Source organism: Indicator indicator, chromosome 4, assembly GCF_027791375.1.
Source record: "Indicator indicator isolate 239-I01 chromosome 4, UM_Iind_1.1, whole genome shotgun sequence".
NCBI lineage: Eukaryota > Metazoa > Chordata > Aves > Piciformes > Indicatoridae > Indicator > Indicator indicator.
This window is the reverse complement of record NC_072013.1, coordinates 20,264,315-20,270,314: the sequence shown is the minus strand read 5'-3', so window position 1 is coordinate 20,270,314 and position 6,000 is coordinate 20,264,315.

Below are 6,000 nucleotides of genomic sequence, written 5' to 3'. Positions count from 1 at the left end.
CTGGTTAACTTGTCTGCTAAAGTCACCCTGCTTTTTTACAGGTCACAGCAACTTAAAAGGAGTTGGTGACCACTCACACAAGCATGAAAAGGTGCATTTGGCTCAGAGATAAGTTGGAGCTCGCTGAAGAAGTTCACCACCGGACAGCAGCAGAGGCAGCAGCTCTGGCAGATGGGAAGTCATGCTATAACGTTAGCACTGCTCAGTGAGATTTGGGTGGGTTTGTAGATACTGTGGCATAATCAAACAGTTTTGAAACTTTGTAAGGGGTTAGAGACAAGAGCAGGCTGGCTGAGGTTGCTCAAGAGACAGGCCTGCTTCACACTCCTACGTGACCATGGCATGCATTTTCAGAATAGTGATTTTTCACACTGAAACTGCACATCTAACTTACAAATTGCTCAAAGCAAAGTAGGTAGCTGGCAGGTAAGGCCTGACCAGGAGCCTGGAGAAAAATAAAACACTGAGCAAAGTCCTGCTGTTCAGAGAATAGGTACCACAGGAAAGGAGTTCAGCTGCTGAAAAAAATGGAAGTGGCATCTCTCCAGTAATCACAGAAAATAGGGGCAAAAATGGATTTTAAGTTCCTTGTGATAGGTACAGTAAGAAAGTGATCTCTCTTTTAGTTCCTTAGCCTCTTGAAGAAGCAAGAAGGCTGTTCCCACTGTAGGACCAGGCTACAAATTTGGGGCCCTCTGTCAGATGAAGTGAAGTATAATAGGCTAAATATTGTATAATCTGATCCTCTATCAGAAAGATGACCTCCAGTGAAAGGGAGTTCTTGACAGACTACTGTCCCATGAGACCTCATTCTTCGTATGTGCTCTCTGTTGTCTATTCACTAAGAAAATTGCAGCAGTAGGGCAAGCATTCAAAAAAGTGGTTGTATTTGTGCCTTTTTTCAGTGTCCAGTAAAAGGACAGTTTTAAAACAAATAGAAGTCAGAAGGTATATAATATAGACCATTATTCTCCCATACTGCACCAGCATCATTGTGCAGTACTGAGGCAACTGCTTCAACTGCTTTCATGCACAGACTTCATTTATGTTCAGGTTTTGCACTTAAATTATATTTACACCATCCTTCTGAAGAGAAGGGGTTTTGGAAGGGGACTAGAATTTCCTTGTACCTTCTCTTTACTTCCTTAATGCAGCCAGAATGGTGAAAGGAACATCAGTGAGCACTAAGTGTAGTCTATGTTAGGATATCCATCTTTCTCAGAGGGAAAGATAGATTACTCTAATATGCAAGGTTTTGTAATAACAAAATGTCTTGCCTAAAATTTCAGCTTAGTTGGTAGATTGGGTAGGAAGAATTATTCCCATGTACATTCTAAGGTTGTATTTTAATAAATGTTTTAAATAAAGGGAAGGCTACTTGCAAGGCAGTTTTGCTTTGTTCTAATGAAATATTTACCATACTGTAATTGCAGTCCATCCTTCAGGCAGAAGGATACTGGCAGCCATATAATAAATATTCTACTATCCCTCAGCTGGGCTTTTTGAAAAGGAAACTTCTCTTGGAAGATAACAGATGTTTGATAATGGCCTGTTCTGAGATTACCACTGTTCTGAGATGTTCACTATATGGATTTTAGAGACATCAGAGGTGTAGTATGTAGCATACAGCATCACATTTTACAATCATTTATACATTTGAAAAACTTTACTAACTATGCCTCACAGGGGAGAAACAAGCCATGTGAGTCAAGTCATCCAGTTACTTCTTAACTGCAACAGCACTTTCTAAAACCACTTAAAAAAAAAACAAAACCAAAAATCCCTCCAAGAAACTCTTGGGGGAAAAAAGGAACGCTAGAAAGATGTCCTGGTTTCAGCTGGGACAGACTTAATTTTCTTCCTAGTATCTGGTAGAGAGCTGTGTTTTGGCTTTAATGTGAGAATAATGTTGATAGCACACTGATGTTTCAGTTGTTGCTAAGTAGCATTTCTCCTAAGTTAAGGACTTTTCATTTTTCCATGCTCTGCCAGTGAGTGGAAGCTAGGAAGGAGTATGTCCAGGGCAGCTGACCAGAACTAGCCAAAGGGATATTGCATACTGTAGAAAGTCATACTCAGTGTACAGACTAGGGGAAGCTGGACAGGAGGGCATATTGCTGCTCAGGCACCAGTCAGCAGGCAGTAAGAAGCTGCATTGTGCATCACTTGTCTTTTGTAGGGTTTTATTTCTCTCCCTTATTATTATATTCCCTTTCATTACTATTATTGCTGTTATATTTTATTTTACCTAATAAGCCATTCTTATCTCAACCCACAAGTTTTACTTTTTTTCTTTTTTTAGTTTTCCTGACTGGAAGGAACTGGGAGGGGGGAAGAGAGAGCAAGTGGCTGCATGGTGGTTAGTTACTGGCTGGGGTTAAACCATAACAAGAGGGCAATGTGCAGAACTAGATCCTCCCACCACTGCTGCAGCTCTGCTACTCAAATTAACTGAGAGCCTAGATCAGAGTGTTTTTTGGGTTCTTTCCAGAGTTCTTTCAAAGGCACAAAATCTAATTTAATCATAACAAAGACATCAAAACGGTCTGGATTTACTTTTACCCTTGTAGTCAATGTCCAATGACACTTACAGGATGCTTATTTTTCTATTGCTTCCACTCTTCCACTACTGCTGCCCTCTTCCACTAGAGCTGGTGTAGACTCAACATCTTCATGTTCATGTCAATTTTGAATCACAGTTTAGATAAAGCAGCTTCAAGTATTCCTGTATGTGATAGGTTGAAAATTCCACACCCCCTCCAACATGAACTTTACCAGACTAGCTCAGTTGAGAAGCAAATGGAGCTGTATCTACAAGCCAAACTACAATCTACAATAGAATGCAATGAATATGTACAAATATACAGTATTTACAATGTTTACAGGTACTTGCAATTAAAAAACAGCACAAGGACCCCTCCCTGACAAAAAGACCAGGGAAGAAGCTGCAACAGCTTCCCCCTCTCTGCCTCCCTCTGATCGCCCTGCACAAAGGGAAGAGAGAAGCAGAGAAAGTTAATACCAGACAAAGCAATGCAGCCAAGGTCATCTAAGCCAGTTAGTATGTCTCCCCAGCAAAGAAGCAAGAAGAGAAGAAAAAATTGTTTTGGGAACCAAATCTTATGGGAGATATCCCTCCAATGGAATTGTTCAGAATAATTATTATTTTCCTTTTTACACCCAATAGTACATAAATTTTTACTACTTTCTGCTCAAGATCTGTGAAAAAAATTAAAGACATAGTCTAAAACTGCCACATTGTAAAACCAAATTACTTAGAATATTAGAAGTTCATGTGTTGCTGTAAGAGAGGAAAGAAAACCTCACAGGAACTTCCATACTGCTTCTTATCTGCATTACTGATCACAGCTTCTCTGTCGTAAGAAAGAACATGGTGGCAACAAACAGGGAGAGAACAAGCAGCAGCAGCAGCAAGAGTGAAGCTATTTTCAGTTCCCTCTCTCTGTTCCTGCATTTCCTTACTGGGCTTTGATCTAATACTTCAATCTGACAAATGGAAAAGAACAGAGGATAGCCAGAAGGTAGCAATAAATATGCAGCAGTACTTTTCTGCCTTTAGTTTCCACCTTCATACATAGCAGCAAAATTGCTTCAACATATTCCTCCTTACAGAATGGGGAGGAGGACACTTTATGCCAAACAGAGATGTATTTGTTTCCTCTTAAAAGAAAAGATCATCCTCTCACTTCTGTATTCAGAACAGCATATTTACAGAGTTGTTACATTGCCTACAACCAGACTTTAAATATTTATTGCTCATGTGGTTGAAAAATAATGCAATCAGATGACAAGCAATTTTCCACAGATTCTTCCTCTGACAACATTTCAAGCCATGGGGGAAAGCACACTAGAGCTGGCTGGCACCTTGCTCTGCAAGCAGCTCTGCAGGGATGGATCCTGCTTGCATGCTGGGCTCCTTCACAACTGAGAGGGGAATACGAGCCTAAGGAACCTGGTGTTTCACATCTCACAGAAAGGTTCCACAGGCTCCCAAACCAAAACAGAAAGAAAGAAGCATCATAATATTAATTTTCTGGTTTGTGTACTTTTGATAGGCCTCACAGAGGATTACACTGTCTAGATCTGGTAAGGGTTTTTGACTTCAGTCTATACCAGCGAGCTGACAGCCTCCACCAACCAGCTGACAGCCTCCAAGACTCCACATATCTCCGTGAAGGAGACATCCTGACCAGTAATGCATATAGAAGTCATAAATAATAGAAACATTCAGCTGGTTTGACTCATCCCACAGCTTGACAACTATTTTTCTGTCCAGGAGCAGCCACCAGCATCACTGGAAGACGAAGCAACAACACAGAAATCATCTTCAGTTCTCAAAAGGGCCGTACAACACTTTCAAACAGCTTGCATGTCACCAGCACTCTGGGAAACCTTTGATGTAGTCATCTGAATTAGAAGAACCTCTGCTAAAGCAGGCTAAGGCACTTATAAACCTTTCCTCAGCACACACTGGCTTACACAGTGTGGGCTCCCTCCACAGTCAAGTACATTCTGGAAACTCTGGAATAGTTTCTTCAAGTTTAGCTCTGTGTGTCTAGTCTCTGTTGAATTGTCTATACCCCATGATATGTTGTACAAGCATCTTTCACAGGTAGAAGCTCTGACCCAAAGACTATTGAACATGGGAAATTTATCTTTTTGCCAAAAAGGTATGAGGTAGCTGAAGAAAAGTGTAGCTTCATAAGTAAGATCTTAATACACATGATAAGTCAGGAAGCTTTACAGATACTGATTTGGTCATTTATCTTATGGCTTATAGGCAAGAGATTTTTTTTTTTTTTTTGTCTTATATCTTGGCAAGTTTGATGCTCTTTCTGAATTTTCTTGCCTGGGTCCTGCAGTTACGAAACTCCTGATTTACTTTCTTAGGGGGAATCTGAGACTAAGGATCTTTTTGTGCAGAGCATGATTGCCTGAGACTTCTTGGCTTTTTCCAAGAAAGGTGAAGTAACTTACCTGTGATCTCAGGTAATCAGAGATTAACTGAGTGACCTATGAAAGTGGTAAGATCCAAGCACATCATTTCTCTTGGAATGGGTGGAGATGGACCTGCAGGAATCACTGTGCAAAGAATATAAATAGCTTTGTCAGCAATGATGAAACACCCAGGACTCAAGTCCCTAGCTGTAAGTACAGGGACACTGTAACACAAGACAGAATTGTTCCATGTCTCTCCTGCCCTATCACAGGATAGGAAAAATTATTTTTTTGAGTGCATTTTCACTTTTAGAAAATATGCAAGAATGCAGATGTGTTATTTATGGCTTCAAAAAGAAAGCTAGAACAAGGAAAATCCTTGCCAAGAACTTTACACAGGGTCAAACGTGTTAGGAGATAGGGACAGAGAATGAGACAAAAACATCATGAGTAAAGGCACGATATCAAAACTTATTAATTTCTTAAATATTGCAAAAGAAGAAACCATACAATAAAAAGTTACATGCTCCAAAGCACATAGGCTAAACACACACCAAAAATCCAAAACACAGGCAAGTTTTCACAACACTGAAAGAAACTTTGAAGTTATGCACAGAAAGATAGGAAAAAGGGAGCTGGCCAGCAGTGAGCATCCTGTACTCAGAAAACATGCTGGGAAAATGCCAGAAACAAGTGGCAGATAGGGTTCTTCATCTGTTTAGACTAGTTTCATTCCTTGAGAGTCTACTGTGCCCAATAAGGTTATTTCAATTTTAGTCCTGAGAGCAAAGGCAGCCTCAACATTTTTTTGTACATCTGACAGAAAGCTGGTATTGCTTAATTAGCTCAAATTTGTCAATAGGTGAGAGGTGCCCATGTGTTCTTTGCTTCAGGGGTATCCTAAGCTGGCCAGTGCAGACTCCCTCCCATTTACCACCATATCCTCACAGAGCAGCAGCCACAGTAGACTTCAATAGCACATGCTCATTTAAATGAGGAAAAGGCATAGATTTCCATGAGTTAAACTCATACGTAACAGCA